Source organism: Sorex araneus, chromosome 6, assembly GCF_027595985.1.
Source record: "Sorex araneus isolate mSorAra2 chromosome 6, mSorAra2.pri, whole genome shotgun sequence".
NCBI lineage: Eukaryota > Metazoa > Chordata > Mammalia > Eulipotyphla > Soricidae > Sorex > Sorex araneus.
In genome coordinates, this window is record NC_073307.1 from 147,113,254 (window position 1) to 147,132,797 (window position 19,544).

At 39.8% G+C, this 19,544-nt stretch overlaps 1 protein-coding gene across 10 annotated transcripts in view; it reads right to left on the reverse strand.

Annotated features, from left to right (window-relative positions):
* PHF21A (PHD finger protein 21A) overlaps positions 1-19,322 on the reverse strand; it is a 226,585-nt gene extending 207,263 nt beyond the window's left edge. For 8 of the 10 annotated variants that reach the window (XM_055141079.1, XM_055141078.1, XM_055141075.1 and 5 more), the window contains exons 1-2: positions 16,438-17,188; positions 15,495-15,714 (exon numbers count right to left, since the gene is read on the reverse strand). The gene's annotated coding sequence lies outside the window, so the exon portion shown is untranslated. Of the gene's footprint in view, positions 1-15,494; positions 15,715-16,437; positions 17,189-18,723 lie in introns of those variants that run through there. The other 2 variants (XM_055141073.1, XM_055141074.1) reach the window with 2 other exon arrangements.
* Positions 19,323-19,544: the final 222 nt, after the last annotated feature.

The following is a 19,544-nucleotide window of genomic DNA, read 5'->3' on the forward strand; positions in this document are numbered from 1 at the left end:
GCTCCTTCCATTGACATCGTAAAGTTGCCACATTTTCTGGGCTCTCTTTTGAATTAATGTGGCATCTGTTCCAAGTACAGCATGCTAACATTTTACTAAAAGATATTTTCATTCTACATTTGTATCTGGTTTGCTTTTTATTTGAACTTCTAGCTTATTTCAACGGCCATTATTTATTTCAGTGGTCTTTATACCAAACAGTCAATTTGACATTACTAATCTATCTCTCCTGAGTACAAAAAAGATAGGAAGGCACAATCATGTTAAGACCCTCTAACACCAATTATTATAATATGCTTTGTATATAGATTAAATAAAGAAAATAAGCAAAACAAAGATTCCGTGGGCTTTTTGGTATAAGGTCCTGGGAAGTTCAAAGCATCTGTTCTTTTCAGGAAAGGAATTCTGCTCTGAGGTTCTGGGGGACGTAAACAAATACTAAATGGAAAAATAATTCAAGTTACAAGTTTGATCCCCATAAATAATTTCAATAATTTGCACATATCCACCTCTACTGAGTGATAACTGCTTTTTAAGACACCCTCAAAAATGCTGCAGCAACAAGCCAAATACAACCACTTGTACTTAACATGCATACTGCATACTCTACAATGTTACGTCATATCAGGCACAGAGAAGACGCTTACCAAGCTATCCTGCATTCTATAAACTGCCTAACAACAACAGAAAAAGGCACTGCCATCTCCATAGTGGGAACAGGATCCGGCAGGGTAGGCAGCCTTTTCCCTTTGGTCAACTCTGAAGGAAACAAATAAGGCTCATATTTCTGTCTCGTAAGCTCCCCTCCATCAAGGCCTTTGCTCTCAATCTTTCAGTCTTTCACAGAAAGAAAGGCTGTTTCTTTAAAATTAAAAAACGGCAAAAGATCACTTCAACTTAGAAGCCCCACACCTTGTATCTACTGTCCTTCAGGTGTCCCCATGCTGCCTCTTCTGCAGAAAAAAAAAATGGCCTATCTTAGAGGACAGTCCACAGAGGGTGCCTTTACCCTGGGAAACTACGGGGGCCACAAAGGAAGAAATTATTACAACTTAACATTTTTAAATCTCATCCCTTTTAAAATCTTCACTTTCCTATGCATTTTATTAGCATACATAAAATGTTAGGTTCAGAAAATCTTGGGTGTTTTTTTCTACGGGCCTGAATTTTTTTTGATGATGAATAACTTTATTGCATTTTTATACTATAGAGACAACATGTTCAGAAGATCAAAACTTGAATGAGTCAAGAAAAAAAGTGACACTCTTCCATTAACTTAGTCAAGTTTTTGTCTTTGTCTCTTGTCTACTTTATCCTAATTATTATTATTATTATTATTGCAGTGCCAGGAACTGAACTCAGGACCTCACACATGCAAGGCAAATGCTCTACTGCTGAGCCACACCCCCAGTCCAACTCAAGTGAGATAACTCTGACACCCATGTTTGGCATTGTCACCCTGAGTTCCCTAGAAGAATTAAGCCTGTCCATAGGCAACCTCCTCAGTAACCTAACAATTACTGTTCTCCCTTCCCTACTTTGTCCCACTTCCCATTTATTTTTTTGGCTTTTAGGGCCACACCTGGCGATATTCAGGCCTTTCTCTTAGCTCTGCACTTAAGGATCACAATGGCAGGCTCAGGGGACCATATGGGATGTTGGGGATCAAAACCGGAACTACCATATGCAAGGCAAGAGCCCTATCCATTGTACTATTGCCCTATAGTACTGTAACTCCAGCCCCCATTCTCCTACTTCCTAACTAGAATTTTCTCAGAACACCTTCAAATAAATTACCTTTAACTTGTCTCAGTGTTCACTTCTAAGAGAAACCAACCAAAGGGGGCAACATGTTAAGAAATATTTAAAAGTTGGGAAAAAAAAACCCAAAAACCATTCTTGTCTCTGCCTCAGTTTTACCACTCATAGCATGAATGAAGTCCTTTGTACAAACACAAATTCTATACCTGCATTTTCGAAGACTATTACAAGAAGTAATAAAATAAACTTGAGGGCACAAATAAGCTTTACAAAATGAAACTCACATCATATGACTGTTACTGATGAAAAAGACTCTTAAATTACCTCGTTAAAACTTTACACAACAGTTTAAATAAACTGCTGTGGGGCCAGAGAGTTAGCTCATCAGGCTTAAGAGGCTGAGATACATGCTCTGCATGCAGGAGACCTGGATTTGATCCCCAGTATCATATGTCCCACCATGCACTGCCAGGGGAAACCTCTAAGCACCAAGCACCAAGCCAGAAGTAGCCCCTGAGTATCACAAAGTACAGTCCAATAAATAAATGAAATAATTAAATACATAAGTAAACTACTATGCCTTACATCACATCGAATTCTTAGAATTTTAATAACAGTTAACTATATATCTAAAAAACAACAAAACACCTTAAATGCAACAAGTACATTCTAAGATTAAAAAGACCTTAGAAGTTTGTACACTAACAAGAGCTATGATTGGAAGCTTGCCACAGGTGGGGGGGGGGAGAAGGCAGTGAAAACAGAGAAAGAATCATTATGGCAATGATAGATGGAAATGATCATTCTGGACACAGAAGTGTGTGCTGAAAGTAGGTAAAGGGGTACACATGATAGCCTTTCAGTACCTGTATTGCAAACCATAATGCCTAAAATGAGAGAGAGACAGAGACAGAGAGAGACAGAGAGAGAGAGAGAGAGAGAGAGAGAGAGAGAGAGAGAGAGAGAGAGAGAGAGAGAGAGAGAGAGAGGAAAAGTGCATGCCATAGAAGCAGACTGGGGGTGGAGGGTGGAAGAAGGCAATCTAGGGACACTGATGGTGGGAAATGTGCACTGGTGAAGGGATGGATGTTGAAACATTGTGACAGAAACACAATCATAAACTGTGTATAGCTGTGTATCTCAGTGACTTAATTTATAAAAAGTAAAGCTTCTATACTAACATATTTATTATCAATAAAATAAAAGCACTTGTAGCACTGTCGACCCGTTGTTCATCGATTTGCTCAAGCGGGCACCGGTAACATCTCCATTGTGAGACTTGTTTGTTACTGTTTTTGGTATATCGAATACACCATGGGGAGCTTGCCAGGCTCTGCTGTGCAGGTGGGACACTCTTGGTAGCTTGCCAGGCTCTCTGAGAGGGATGGAGGAATCGAACCCAGGTCGGTCGCGTGCAAGGTGAACGCCCTACCTACTGTGCTATCGCTCCAGTCCAAATAAAATAAAAATTAATTAAAAATAACAAAGGCAAATTATTGTAAACAACCTTAGCAACAAGCTCAAACTCCCAAAGCCAGCATCAAAATATTTAAAGTAAATGACAGGCCTTTCGTAGAATTTTTTTTTTTTTTTTTGCGAGGATGTGGGAGTTACACCTGGAGATGCTCAGGGGCTACTTGTGTCTCTACACTAAGAAATACTCCTGGTGGTAACTTGGGGGACCATTTAGGATGCCAGGGCTTGAACCCGGTTGGCCACGTGCAAGGCAAACACTCTACCTGCTATACTATTGCTCTGGCCTCATTTTCTATATATATATTTTAATATAATGCCAGAAAATAAATGACACTCAAATAATTTTTTAAACTTTTTTTTTTAATGCTGGGTTGCCAGTGTACAACTTGGTGGTAGTTGAACAAATATAGGAATGGGTGTCAGTGTCAGGTCAGCCAACACTGCTCACAAAGTGAGTACCAAGACTAATTTCTGAGGACAATTCTATTCCTTATGTATCAATTAAACAATACTAGATTGAGTTTTTGTTACTTAAAATAATACAAGCATTTTTTGGATTTCAAAACCCTACCTCATAAATGTTAAACAAATGCCTCCTAATATGCAAGGGCTTTAACAAGCACTTAAAATGATCTGAAACCACAACAGATCTCTTTCTAAGTAGGTCCTAGAATAAACTAGTAGAATTTAATTTTGAACTGACGCTTCCTAATTATCTTTGCAGGATAAATAGCAATGCTATTGTTTTGTTTACTTATTTTCAGCTTTTGGGCCACACCCAGTGGTGCTCAGGGCTGGCTCTGAGTTCTGGGGTAACTCCTCACTCCTGGCATAGCTGGGGATTGAACCCAGGTTGGCCACAAGCAAGACAATTCTTCTGCAAGGCAAGTTGCTTTCATACTATCTCTCTGGATTCAAACAATATTATTTTTAATTGGTTAGCACTGATAAAGTTTTAACATAATATTTTATTCAACATAGGTAATAATCTGCACAGTGGATTAGGTTTAAACTCAAAATTTCAAAAAATAAAAATAGGAAAAAATCTAAATGACTAAAGCTTAACCACCTCTCTTTCCAATCGCACTCCTACTTCTCACATCTAAAAGTTATTTTCAAAAACAGGAAAGTAATTAAAATAACCACCTGTAAGAAAGGAAACAACATTAAAGGGGCTGGAGTGATAGTAGACTGAGTAGGGTGCTTGCTATGCATGCTGACCACTTAGGTTCAATCCCAGCACCCCATATGGTCCCCCCAAGTCCGCCAGGAATGAGTCCTGAGCGCAGAGAGGAGTAAGTTCTGAGAATTGCCAGGTAGATGACCCAAAAAAACGAACAAACAAAGAATTAAAATAATGCCATATCTGTTTTTAAAATATATTTAAGCAATATACATTTAAATGCATAGAAATATTTAGATGTAAAATGAAAATGGAGTTAACTTTAATTTTTCACTTCATATATGTATATATGTGTACATATATGTATATAATTTGCTAAAATTACTTTCATAGGTCAAATGCACTACTTTTTATAATATTTCTTAAAAGAAAAGTTGCATCAAACTCGAGTATGCTGAGAGCTACATAAGGACTAACTGAAATAGCAAATACAAACTATGGTACCTATTAAGAAAATGTGTGAAAATACCTGCACCATGATAAAGTGCTCAACTTCTATTAAGAAATAGATACTAAGGCTAGAGACATGGCTCAACAGGCTGAGCACATATTTTGCAGCTTTGCATAATGCAGATAAAGGTTCAATTCTTGGCATCACATGGTCTCCTGAGTGCTGTCAAGAGCAACCTCTGAGCACTGAACCTGGACTGCACCTGAGTACCACCAGGAATGGCCCCCAAACAAACAAACAAACAAAAAGAGGTATTAGGGGGCCAAAGCATTTGTATAGTGGATAGAGTATTTGCCCTGCATGACACCAACCAACCAGGGTTAGATTCCCGGCACCCCTTATGGTTGCCCAAGCTTGACAGGAGTTATCCCTGGGCACAAAGCCATGAGTCAGCCCTGAGAACCACCAAATTTGGCCCAAAAACAACAACAAAAGAAATATTTAGAATTAGGTCTCACTCCATTCTAGGCACTATGCTTGGTGATGGATATAATATGAACACATCAATAGGCACAAGCCCAAATGCCTTCATTTCCATTGCATAATGCTTACAATTTCCAAAATATTCTACCTAGTCCAACCAAAAGGAATATAAAACTTTCTCAAAATGGAGTCAGAGTGATAGTACAGAAGGTAGGGTGCTTTCCTTCCATACTGCCAACCTGGGTTCAAGTCCCAGCATCCCATATGGTCCCCTGAACACCACCAGGAATAATTTCTGAGTGCAGAGCCAGGAATAACCCCTGAGCATCACTGGGTGTGGCCCAAAAATTAAAAACAAAAAATCCTTTCTCAAAATGATGAAATTGCTGAGCAATTTTAGTGAGTTCAGTATTTAGTAATTCATTGTCTAGCTTTCTATAGACACTTAGTACACTATTATGGGCACATAAGAGGAAGAAGGCTGAAATCAAATTTGTGTTTGTATCACTTGTTAACACCTATGATATTCTAGGGAAGTCTTCATTTCCCAATCTGTAAATGGGAGTCAGCCATTAGTAATCCTCAGAATGTTGCTGTGAGGACTGATATTAAGTGAATTAGGGATGGAGCGCAGTGGCAGAGTGTGCATTTACACACCCCAACACCAAAAATCATTTAAGATACTATAAACAGGATTATTAGCACAGTACATACTATTAATAATATAAACAATGTTACCATCTTAACAGATTGTCCTAAGGCAGAAAAACTATTCACAACTTGCCAAAATTATGTTTTATATCTATGACATTTCTCCAAGTGTGTGTATATATACATATATACATATACATATGTATACATATGTGTCTCTGTATTGTAATAAAAACATTTTCAACATAAAAGTCCACAATTAGTGGGACCAGAGAGATAGTACAGGGACTAAGACACTCTTGCATGCAGCCAAACCCAAGTAAATCCCTAGTACCACATGGTCCTGGGCATCGAGGATACAGCCCCAAAGAGCCTCAAGCACCACTCGGTGGACCCTAAGCACTACTAGGGGGCCCAGGTAATACCCTAGCACCGCACAGCCCAAGCAGCAATGTATCCTGGGCTCTCTGCATTGAACCCCCCATCCAGGCAATGGAGGGCTAAGAATCACCAGGAAGAGTCCCCAGGCCTCCTGAGCACCACTTGGAAAGTCCCCCCAAGATTACATAAGTCTACAATCAGTACTTTTCATTACTCTAATAATATACCAATAAATATATGGCACATATATGTATATATGTAATAAGCACATTATGATTTACATATGTCACATAAATACAAATATTCCAGCGCATACGGTTAATGTAAACATGTTAGAATTTCTTTGGTAACCATTGTAGAAAGGAAGGGAAGGAATCCAAATCACAAATGACTAACAAATATATAGATATACTTTTACTTTTGTGTGTTTGTATATGTATATATACACACACATATATACTTTTTAAAAATTAAGTCATCAGCTACTGTATATATGTGTGTGTATATAATATATATACACATACTTTTTAAAAATTAAGTCATCAGCAAGTGTACAGAAACTCAAGTTGGGGTGAGAGATATAGAATGGCAGCTAAGACATAGTATGGCAGCATTGCACACAGCTGACCCAGGTTCAGTCCCCAGCACCACGATACAGTGCCCCAAGCCCTACCACGAATGATCCCTGAGAGCAGAGTCAGGAACAAACCTTGAGGAGCACTACTGGGTGCAGCCCCAAAACACCACCATTAGAAAACACCTCAATTTAGGGAAAGAAATGAGGAATATGGCTCAGTGGGATAGTGATACAGTCACATTCCTACACGGTTCCCTGCCACCACACACCTACACCGCAGCACCAATGAACATGATGGTGTAAGCACTGCAACCCAGTGTGGGCCCCCAAATACTCAAACAATGATAATAACTACAACAACAACAACAAAGGGAAGAGGATAAAAACTCAATTCAACGGCAATTATTACAAAAAAGAGAGAGCTAATAAGATGACTCAAAGGGCTGCATGCATGAGCCTGGGGGTCAAATGGTTCCCTGAATACTGAGTCAAGACTAGCCTCCCACCCTCAGAACAGTCAGGGGTTCCCAAAAGCCAAATCAAAAACATTTTTTATTCAAGAGAAGAAAAAAAAAACAAATGTTAGCAAGGATACAGAAAAATTGGAGCCCTTTTTACTCCACTGCTGGAAATGAAAACAGTATTAAGATCTGAGGAAAAACATTATGAAAGTTCATCAAAAAAATAAAAAATAAAATTAGCTTATGCCCCAGCAATTCTGCTTCTGGGTATATACACTAAAAAATTGAAAGCAGGGTCTTTAAAAGATATTTGTAAGCACATGCTCATATATTCAATATACAGCAATATTACTGACCAAAAAAAAAAACAATGGAAACAATTTAGGTACCCATCATTTGATAAATTACCAGGACCTAATCTATTATGCAATGGAATATTATTTAGTCTTAAAAAGTAACAAACTGCTGAGCACATACTTTACATACAGGAGTTCTGTTTGGGTGGGTGGGTGGTGTGTGTGTGTGTGTGTGTGTGTGTGTGTGTGTGTGTGTGTGTATTGTTTTAGTTTTGGTTTGGGGGCCACACCTGGCAGTACTCAGGGGTTACTCCTGGCTTTTCACTCTGGAATTATTCCCGGTGGGCTTGGGGGACCATATGGGATGCCAGGGATCGAGCTCCAGTTGCCATGCAAGGCAAATACCCTACCAGCTATACTATCTCTCTGGCTCAAACTTTGCATGCAGGAAACCTGGGTTCACCTGGGCACTAAAGGGTCCTCTGAGCTTAGCCATGGCACAACCCCTAAGCATGGTTGGGTGTGACCAAAAAGTAACATATAAAAAGTAAAAAAATTCAAGAGATTCATCAACATGGACAAACTTTGAGGGTATTAGGCTAAGTAAAATAAGTGAATCATAAAAAGACAAACACTATATGATTTCACTTACATGAAGTACTTAAACAAGTCAAATATAAAAAAGGGTACAATGGATTATCAGGGAGGAGAAAATGGAAGTTCAATAGGTAGTAACTTTCGGATTCATAAGGTAAAAAGTACTAATGGGGGTAGGTGGTGGTAATGACTGCACAATTAATGAATTTAAGAAAACAAGTTCTTAAAAATGGTTAAGATGGTAAACACAAATTTTAACACAGTTTTAAAAAGAAGAAATACCTACATATATACAACTTTATAAAGGACATATATGAATTATCTAATCTAATCCTACTAAGAGCATGGTAAAACAGGCTTTCACCAGTTATCTTACCATTAGAAAAACTAAAGCCCGACAAGGATGAATTCTGAAAACGCACATTTCATGACTTGATTGGCCTTAAAGCAAAGTCTTGTGATATCATCACAACTGTTTCACTTACAATGATTTGGGACATTAAAAAACAAAATAAAAAATGAAATAAGTTGCACTCAATTATCTAGGTGTATTAAAGAATTCTATAGGTAATTACACACGCTGCCTGGTTTTACTTTCCTTTACTTCCAACTTTAGCATTTCAGGAATTACATAGCTATAAAAATGTAGGTAAGGAAAATTCATCCAAACCAGGTACTTCCTGCATTGGCCAATTAATACCAGAGACCATTTCCCCCCATATATTTAGCTCTTTGTATAAAACTTTATAACCATAAAATTGATTTCACTTTAATATTAGGTCATGAAAAAAACAAGTTAATATAAAATAAAGCTATTCTTAATGCAAAAGCACATCAGAAGAGAGTCGATACATTTGGACATATCTAAAGAACCTATCTGATGTCTAATTTACAATCACCAACAAATTTTAGTTCACATTTGTGAAAGAATATTATTACAGTGGGTTTCGTTTATTGTGCAAACAAGTATTTAAATAATTACCACCAAAGGCAGAATTTTCTTAAACAAATACCACAGTCCCTCAGCAATAATATTCTAGGAAAGTTGCAGAATGCTAAGATAGATACTAGTAAGCAGTTAAGAAAGCCACTTCCTTGTTTCTGCATACAATCAACACTCAAACTAAGGCACATACGCTGCATCTTATACTTAAACTTTTCAAAATTTCCAAGCATCCCATTTCTTTTTCAAAAAAACTGAGAGAACAAACATGCAGATAAAAGAAAATATCCTACAGAGGGGTTGGAGCAATAGTATAGCGAGTAGGGCATTTGCCTTGCACAAGGTTGACCCAGGTTTGACTCCCAGCATCCCGTATGGTCTCCCAAGCACCACCAGGAGTAGTCTCTGAGTGCAAAGCCAGGAGTAACCCCTGAGCATCACTGGGTGTGACCCAAAAAGAAAAAAAAATCGTACAGATAATCTGAAAAGGAAAAAATAATACAAACACTTTTTTGTAACTTGCATTTTAAGTACAACACACAGACCTGAAACTACATATTTTCCCGGCTCAGCTCATTGGCCTATCAATCCTGTAATACTATGAACCATGGTAAGAGATTGGTTCATACTCCTAAACAACAAAATTTTTCCAAGGTTACATACACTGAGACACAGGAACATTTTTGCAGCATCTTATTTTCATTAACAACTTGTTTGGAAATTCTACCAATATTTACATTACAAACAAGAAATTTTCATTATCTTTTGAACTCTCTACAGTTAAACAAAAGCAATGCTCTAGAGTAGACAAATCCTTGTCAAGGAATAAGAACAAAAGATCTGCAACTGGCTACTTTGACCAACTTTCAGGAAATTATCACTTAAGGACAAACAGATGTAAGGATATTTTACCTACAGGAAAACTTCTAAATAACTGTCAAATAATTATCACAGACCAAAAATCTAAAAGTCCTGTTATCATAGTGTGGGTTTCTGACTAAATAATACTGTAAAGGACCAGGGAGATAGCTCAAAGGACTGAAGCACACTCATTGCATGTGCAAGACTTAAATTCGATCCACTGAACCACATGGCCCTTAGACCACCACCAGGTATAGACCTCAGAGCCCCTGAGCACCCTACCAGGTGTGGCTATGGTGGCCCCCAGAACTACTGACCAGAGTGTTGCCAGGACTGAACCTCCTAGCACTGCCAAGAAGGCCTCCTCCCAGATAAAACAATGTAAAACAGAGGGCGAAATGGAAGTAAGGCATGCTAAATTTTTTTTAATAACTATATAACTCTTCTCCTGCAGCTAATTCTGAATAATTATTGAGCTTTGATTATATGCCAGGCACTGCAACAACACTCTAACATTAGTTAATAAGGTCAAAGTAGTAAAACTCTCAAAGAACAGAAAGTTGAAGTTTAAAAATATAAATTACCTTTTCTAAACCTAAACCTTTCACTCCATCTTTGAAGATTAAAATAGCCCTAAAAACACATTCAGGAATCTGTCTTCCATTTAAAGAATACTAAGATGTAACAAATGTGTGACATCCAATCAAGGCAACAAGAAGAAAGAAAATAGGGAATAAGGAGAGGGAGGGAGGAGCGGGGGACCTTAAATAATATTGATGTTCAAGATGCTGACAATTATTATCCAAGAACTCTGAATTTAAGTACTCTGAATTTAATACACGCATGTCTGCGCACGCATAACACACACACACACACACACACACACACTCACAACACTTTCATCAAACTTTACCAAGTAACTGTCCTCTTTCAAAGAGAATATACATATGTCAGGCCACACAATAATAAGTTTCTAATGCCCACACTAACAATCAATCAATAATACTAGAAGTATAAAGAGACCAAGTTCACCAGGGACAAAAAAGTTGCAACTGCTAAGTTTTGAATATAAATGCACAGACAGATACATACATATATACTGTATTTTCCATATACAGTTTGTAACTGATTTTTTAAAAAATGAACTAATCAAATATAATCTAAACAACCAGGTTGTTTCTGAAGACTAAATCTGGTATATCAAAGCATAATAATGATATCAGTAATCAAACCTAAAAGTTCTCAAAGGCTTAGAATGCTGTGTATAAAATGGAGTAGACAAGAGGGAAGGGTTCCCTGTTCTGTTTAAATCAACTACAGGTCCCAGCATGCTATGCTCTAATCTGAAGTTAAGCCAAAAACTGCAGTGCATCTTGGGACTTGTAGTAAGTAAACCACTTCACCCTATCACAGTAAGTTGCAAGGTCTGAATTATCTAGCACAATTTGACTCGATTTTATTAGCAAGCCCTACTCAAATCATATCTAATTTGTTTGTTCTCTGCTGTAGCAGTTTCTTTAGAACACACTGGAAAAAGTATCAATTAACATTTTTATCAGCATTTCACATTAGAAAATCCTCTAATGTGTCTATAAATGTGTCTAAGTATAAAAAAGAAATGCTTAAGAAGCAAAGGATTTGACACAATTTTAAAATACATTCCTAAACATTAAAAATAAATTAAGTAGATTGTATCAGTTTCAAAGTTCTCTATCCCCCTAAAAAAGTTTTAATTATTTTAAAAGGTTTTAAGTCCATCAAGTAATTTGCAAATAGATTTTGTAGACTTTTCTTTTTTCCCATACTTGAACATTTCTGACTAGAAAATATATTCTTATAGCCACCATACACATAGTACCATCACACCTAAAAAACAGTAATGATTATGTTCTTCCTTTGTCAACTGTTTACTCAATATTAAGACCTCCATTTCACACATACATAGGTTTCTGGAAAAAGTAAATAGGGAAAAAAAATAACAACCCTCCAACTAAAGACTCATTCAGTTCATCCACTAATCTCATCTAAAACAAATACATACAAAATATGAAACTTTCAATAACATGTTCAAGACAAAGTGGATAAGTTTGAGCTATAATTATGTACACAGAGTTTCTACATTACACCCCGTTTTCTGCAAGACTGAAGAAAGAGGCTGAGAAAGAACTAAGTGCAATATGTATCAGGAGGCCTAACACAGGTGGTGGGTTATTTTCAGGCAACAGCACCTTCACAAACATGCTGTGGAATACAGTCCAAGAAATTCCTAACAAGGAAAGATAAGCTGGCACACAAATTCAACACAATCCAGCTAAAAATCACCTGCAACACATGCTACTACATTTCACCATAAAAGTGACAGGCTACTACAGGATCTGAAGCTTCATCAATACAACATACTGTCCATAAGGCCAGAGATAGCAGTTGCCATGGTTACTATCACCCACTTTCATCAGGAAATTATTGTCATTACTCTGAAGTTTGGGGTACTTATTTAAAATCTGAAAAACAGTTTAGGCTCTGACTATTAATTGAGAGAAAGAATCAACTACTGTTTGATTTGTAAGTATACTGCTTAGAGATGCACATGGTTAACAATACTTGGATCTGCAGCAGAAAAAAAATCAATTCCTTTCTGCTGCTCCTTCTCCTCAAGCACTGACAGTTTGTATTCTCAATGCAGCCAAAACAATAAAACAAAACCCATCTTTTTTGGCTTCTGTGTTTAAGTTATTTTTTTCTCCCCTAGGCCCACAAACAAAGTCAAAATAAAGCCTAGATCATCAACCTGTTAGGCCCCATTCCCTTTCTGTCTCCAACTACCAGTTTCACTTTTTTGTCTACCTTTCAAGTAGAGAAACATTTCCACAGATGATTCCAAAATATAAGAAATAACAGGTACTTTCAACAGAGACCTGCTCACTATTTTTGTTTTTTTTTAAGGAAGACCTTGCAGTATATTGGACAGAAGCAAAGAAGAATCCAAACTGTCAAACAAGCATCTAGTATAAGAACATTGCACCAAAAGATGACTGAACATAACATTTTATATCTAAAAGGGAAGCATCCACCTCCACAGTTAAAGAATGACCTGGTAGACAAGTAATATGAAAGTTATTTTTATGGTCTATTTCAACGTTATCACACAAGGTAACTGTCCAAAAATGTAATATGCAAATAAGAATTAAAGTCTACAAAACAATGTGACCATATATACATATAGGCATATGAATATTAAAAAAATGCTACTTAAGAGATTAAGAGATTATCTACAATATATTTCATGTAGAATTAACATTACTAAAAAAAGAAAAAATCTCTGAGAGCAGTAAAATTACATAGCTAGTAAAGTTAAGTAATCAAAACACATTGCTAAGCTCCTAAAGAATACTTGAGTCTACAAAAAAGCCTATGTACAAAGTTCCTGAAAAGTGAACATAAATCATTAATATTTCCCAGCATAAAGTTTAATATAAAGAGTCAAACATGTTTCAAGAAATCTGCTCTGAATATAGATAATAAAGGAACTCTGTCAAAGGTTAGAGACCTAAAACTTTAATCCCTTCCTCTTCTCCCTTTGAATAGTAATTAAATACAAAAGCTTTCAGCAATAAAATACTAAGGATGCAAACTTTTAAAGTGCATTGACACAATCTTATTTCAGAAAGAAAGAGAGAAAGAAAGAAAGAGAGAAAGAAAGAAAGAAAGAAAGAGAAAGAAAGAGAGAAAGAAGTAAAGAAAGAAAGAAAAGAGGTGACAAAAGTAAATTATACTCAGGTTTTCATTTTTATTTAAACAGTTAAAATGTTTTTCTCACTCTTCACAGAAGCATGTTTCTATATTTAATTTCTAATTGGGACTGCTATTTCATAAATATTTCATATTTCATTCACTTTCAAAATTTAAGATACTATACCTTTTGATATACCCATAAACATGTCTCCCAATTATTTTATTTTTCTTTTGTGTTCCATAATTGTGAGCCTAGTATGTACTCTCTAAGTACAACTAAGAACTCTGAGTTGAAACTTTGGCGTTATTTTTACAAAAAAATATTTTAGTGCACTCCTCTAGAGTTGAGTAGTCATTTATTTCCTCCTGCATCTCTCTAAAACAGAAAACAAAAAAGATATACATATGTACCTAATATTAATGCTTACCGATATAAATATTTTTTTACTGAGAAACAAGGTTGAAAGTTTTAGTCAGTAAGAATTTTTCAGAAGTTAGCAGAATCAGTCAAAACAATCAAAACCTTAACTGTGACATCTGTTACTCTGTGTATTAACAAGAATCTATAGAAGAATCTGAGAACCTAAATATTCACAAAATTCAACCCTTATCACATCAATAGAGATAAAGTAAAACTTTAATAGTAAGTACATATTACACACCAATCTTTGAAAGAAAAAAATAAAATTTTTTTTGGAATTATGAGAAACTGCCTAGACAGCATTTTTTAAACAAAGCTTCAAACTCTAACAAAGAGCTTTTTGGAGACCACATCCATATCTTTTTTTGAAAAATTCATAAAGTGTTCTGAGTGCACCTTTAGTACTCATTTCCCAAATGATACAGAGAAAAATTAACATTTTAAAGACAGAAGCTTCTGTCCATGTATTAATTAGCTACCTATCTCAATAACTTAACATCTGCATGGCTCCTGAAAATTTACAAAGAATATGCACTGCTGCATTTGATCTTACTGAGAAAAAAATTACAATATTATACCTAGAAAACAGACAAGATTCAAAAAAGGTTCATCAAATTTTCTACACAATTCCTAAGTTTTAAAAACTCTGATGCAAAAACTTTATAGAGCACCAGAGTAGTATATTTCCAGTGATAAATCAATTCAACTAACACTATGTTTTAAAGGATCATGTGCTGTAAATGTTATGAAAACTTTCCTCTTCATACAGTTATTGTTAAGCGTTACTAATAGACACATCAGCCACAACCCATACCCACAGATAAAAATTTACTTATAGTTCAAGAATCTCAATCTTTGTTGGCCAATTCAAATAATATATCAGCCATATCCAAGCTAAATGCCTATAAACTTATCCACTAGATTCACTGTCTAAAAATGGATGGAAAACACTCCACACAGAAAATCTAAACTCTTTTTTTCCATACAGTATCCCCTTTGCTAAAATTTCAAACTCTGTATATAATACATGTAGAAACACTACAGGGTGATCACAATATCTAAAGACCCAACTAAAAACAATTACTTTTGAGACAGAGACAACTTTTAGTGTTCAATACCCCAGAAATGAACACAAGATTTTCTTTCAAAATAAAAATAATTCTAACATCTCTCTATACCTTGAAATACAGCATCCTTAAGCTATGCCTGTAACAAATCTACTTGATAAGCAAAGATTTCCAACAACAAATGCAATTAATAGAATTTTAAAACAGACTTACTCAAACTCTTTCTCGAACTTTAGGGTGTTAATCCTGTTGCTTAGCTGAAGCTAAGTAGAGATGTAAGAAGTAGCAAGACCCTCAAAATTCAGATTTGCTTTATCTTGCTGTAGCACCTCCTGCTGGATAGCATTTAGAGCTCTTCATGTAAGCAGAAGAAGAGTATCTGAGGCAGCTCCTTCCAGGTGATTGAATAGGAAAAGGGATGGGCCCTTCAAAGCTAAAAGAAACAGGGCCCCGTCCATCACTTACACCTCTTAAAAATATACATGGCACAGGTAGGAGTCTTTCATAAATTTTTGACTATTCCACTTCCATAAATACATATCTGGATCCATAGGGCAATACACTTAAAGCTTGCTAAATGAATCTAAAAACTAAGTTTAAAAGCCTTCTAAAGCACTCAAGCAGACTTTACAATGGTCACCCAAGCAATGTCACTCATACAATAAAGACAATTAAGTTAAGAAAAGCAAAAGAAAGTCACCAGAAATATTTTTAACACTTCCCCAGAAGTTTGCTTTAGGAATTTTCTGTTGTTATATTATGCTCTTCACTTTGGGACAGTTATACATCTACCAAAAATTTATGCAAAGAAAAAGTTTTATAAACATGAGTATAACTGCACACAGAAATTTCCTCTTTTCTATCAGAAGATATGTCCTGAGATTTTTTTAGCACACATTTCAAATGGTCCCTAATAAGCTAGTTTTATGCCTACAATGAAGATCCATATACAAATGAAGACAGAAAAAGAGAATGGAAGAAACAGCAAAATAAAAACAAATACTACTTTACTATATTTACTAAATACTATATTTTCCAGCAAAAATATAGTTAAGTTCTCTACAACGCTGTGAAACCAAGTAAATCAAGTAAATCGTAAAACTTAAAAAGGGGGGAGGGGGGATGCTAGTCTTCAAGAACCAAAAGAAAAGCTTACCTAGTTATTTCACTGCTGTTCCCAAGTTAGAGAATATCAAATGTAAATAAATAACATAAATACTGAAAAGTACACTTAGATGTCTTAGCCCCAATTTCAGTCCCCTTAGCAGCCCCTCCATGAAGCTACAGCTATCAATCAGTACCCTTTCTAAATGAAGATCATCCAGCTCCCCATCCTGAAAAATCCCAATAGTGTGTCTTTGAAAGGCTTTCTTCCTAGAGTGCACAACAGCTTAAAAACACAGACACAAACTTTCATCAGCCTAAATTAATCTGATTCTAATATTCAGCTACCAATTACTAATATCTAAATGTTCTTCCCCCTCTAATGTACAGGCTCAGGCATCCACATTCCGGACACCTACTCTTACCAAAAATGCACAGCTCGCACCCCGGCTCCGGGGCAAATCTCTGAAATCCAAAAACACAGCCTCAAAGTTCACTGTCAAGGCCAGTGCTGAGGCCCACACACGCCCCGGACCTTCACTCACGCTAGAAATTCTAGAAAGCCATTACTTGCAGAGGCATCCTTTAAAACACACACACACACACACACACACACAAAATGTGGACGTGCAGAGTAAGATCCTCTACTTCAAGACCTAAACAAAGAATATTTCAACATATGACCGGAATATGATGACACCAGATTCACCAATGAAAACAAAACCTGCCCTTACCATCACCATCTCAACAACTCAACTACTTAGAAATCACTCTCAGCACATCTGCACCCCACAACCGGCGTGTGGCCTTCTCCGGGGTGTTGGGGGGGTGGGGGTGGGGGTGCAAGCCACAGACAAAGTTGAAAGGAAGACATTCTCCCCCCCACCCCCACCCCCCGTGCCCAATCTCGGTCCCCACCCCTCCCCCGGCCGGGGCCACCTTGCTGCTACCCACCATCGCGAACGTGGTCAGGGGAGGAAAAAAAAAAAAAGAAATCCTAACAGCACCGCTCAGCAGAATAAAGAGACCAAAGAGAGGATGACGAGAAGTGTGGGGAACTGCGTGCAGCACGGCGGGGCTGGACCAAACGGAAAGAGTCCCACTCCGCGCGCCCCTCCCCCCGGCGGGGGCGCGGGCGGGGGAGGGGCGGCCGCGGCCCCTCTCCGAGCCGCCGGCCCGGCCCGGCCCGCACGGGGTCCCGGGGGCGCCCCGCGGCCGCCCGCCGGTGGGGGCGAGTGCGGGAGGGCCGGCCCCGGGGTGAGGAGGGGTGCGGGCAGACTCTCCGGAATAACAAGTTGCAGAAGAAGAATAAGCGGAATTTCCCCAACGCTGCTCCGGCCACCCAAGACAAATGCACCAACACACACACATACACACACACACACACATACACACACTCACACTCTCTCTCCCTCTCTCTCCCTCTCTCTCTCTCTCTCTCTCACACACACACACACACAGACACACACACACACACTCGGGCCCGGCAGCGTCAGCAGCCGCAGCTTTTTTTTTTTTTTAACCAGATCCCTCAGTCACCAAACAAGATGGTTTTCCAAAAAAAAAAAAAGAAAGAAAGAAAAAAGAAATGAAATACCCATAATAAAAACTTCCCCCCGACAGCATCCTGGGGGGGTGGGGTGCGAGCAAGAGCCCCAGCGACCCTCCCCGGGCCGAGGGAGAGCCCCAGGGGGGCGGTCGAGCCTCCGCGCCCCCCCGCCCCCGCCGGCGGCCCCCTCCCCGGCCCCCCGCCGGGACAATGTGACGCCCCCTCCCCGCCACCCCCGGCGCGCCGCCTCTGTCACCCGCTCCGGCCCCGCACTCAGCGTCCAGGCTCCCGAGGCGGCTCCTAAACTTACTTCCAATTTCTACTGGGGAGGGGTGGAGGGCAGAGGGGAGGAAAGAAGGGGGGTGGGGGGGACGAGGTTTTTCCATTGTCTTTTTTTTCGGGGGGGAGGACTCGGAAGGGCACGCAGGGGGGCGCCCCGAAGGGGAAGTTATTGCTCAAATCTCAAGTTGACTGAGGGGTCCTGACAAGAACGTCCCCCCCTTTCCCTCTTCCCTCCCACACACCCCTCCCCTCCCCCGCCCTCCCCCCCCCCCAACAAACTCCAAGCAAGCAGCCCCTGAGCCTCCCAGAGACAAACAGCAGAGACAAGACAGAGGGAGAAGAGGGCGAGGGGGAGAGAAGGAAGGGGGAGGGAGGGGAAATCGAGCTACTCCAGAAAAAAAAAGAGAGAGCGAGCGAGAGAGAGAGGGAGAGCGAGAGAGAGAGAGAGCGAGAGAGAGAGAGAGAAGAGTGAGGAGAAGAGAGAATGGAAAAGCTGGGATACTGCACCCTCCTGCTGCTGGCTGGCTGTCCCCCCTGGCAGCTGGAGGCAGGAACTCTGAGCAGGAGAAGCAGGAGGAGGAGGAGGAGGGAACTCTTCTTCATGGGGAGGGAGGGAAGAAGCTGGAGCTGCTGCTGGCTGCTGCTTCTGCTGCTGCTCTGGGCCTCTCGCACTTTTTAGATATTAGTGTGTTAAGATGGTAGGTTGTTCCCTTCTCCCTCCTCCTCCTCCTCCTCTCCTCTCTCTCTCTCTCTCACTCACTCACTCTCTCTCTCTCCCTCTCTGGGCTGTTTCTTTCCTCCTCTTCCCCAGGCAAGGGGGGGTGGGGAGGAGGGGGGGGGAGGAACTGGATCCTCCTCCTCCAAGAGAGACACACACAGGCCCCGGGCCGGAATGGGGGTGGGGGGGAATCAGAGCAGCAGGAGAGAAACTGTGGGAGACAAACAAGCCCAACTCTTCATCCTCCTCCTCCTCCTCCTCTCAGCAGCAGCCGCGAGCACCACCAGCCCATTCACCACCCGGCCCCGGGCCGCAGCACCTCCGCCGCCTCAGCCCGGGGATCCCTCCGCCCAGGCCCAGACACACTCGCCCGCGCGGGAGCCCGCCGCGCGGCCCCGCCGGCCCGCCGCCGCCGCCGCCGTGCGCGCCCCCGCCGCTCCCGAGAGCCGGGCGAGAGGGACTGGGGCTGGGGAAGCGGGGACGAGTGGGGCGGAGGGAGGGAAGGAGGCGCCGGGCGAGAGGGGGCTCGGAGGGGGCCGCCGAGCGGAGTTGCGGGGCGGCCGGCCCGGGGGCCCCCCGCGCCTTCGCCGGCCGCGGCCGGGACCCCCCG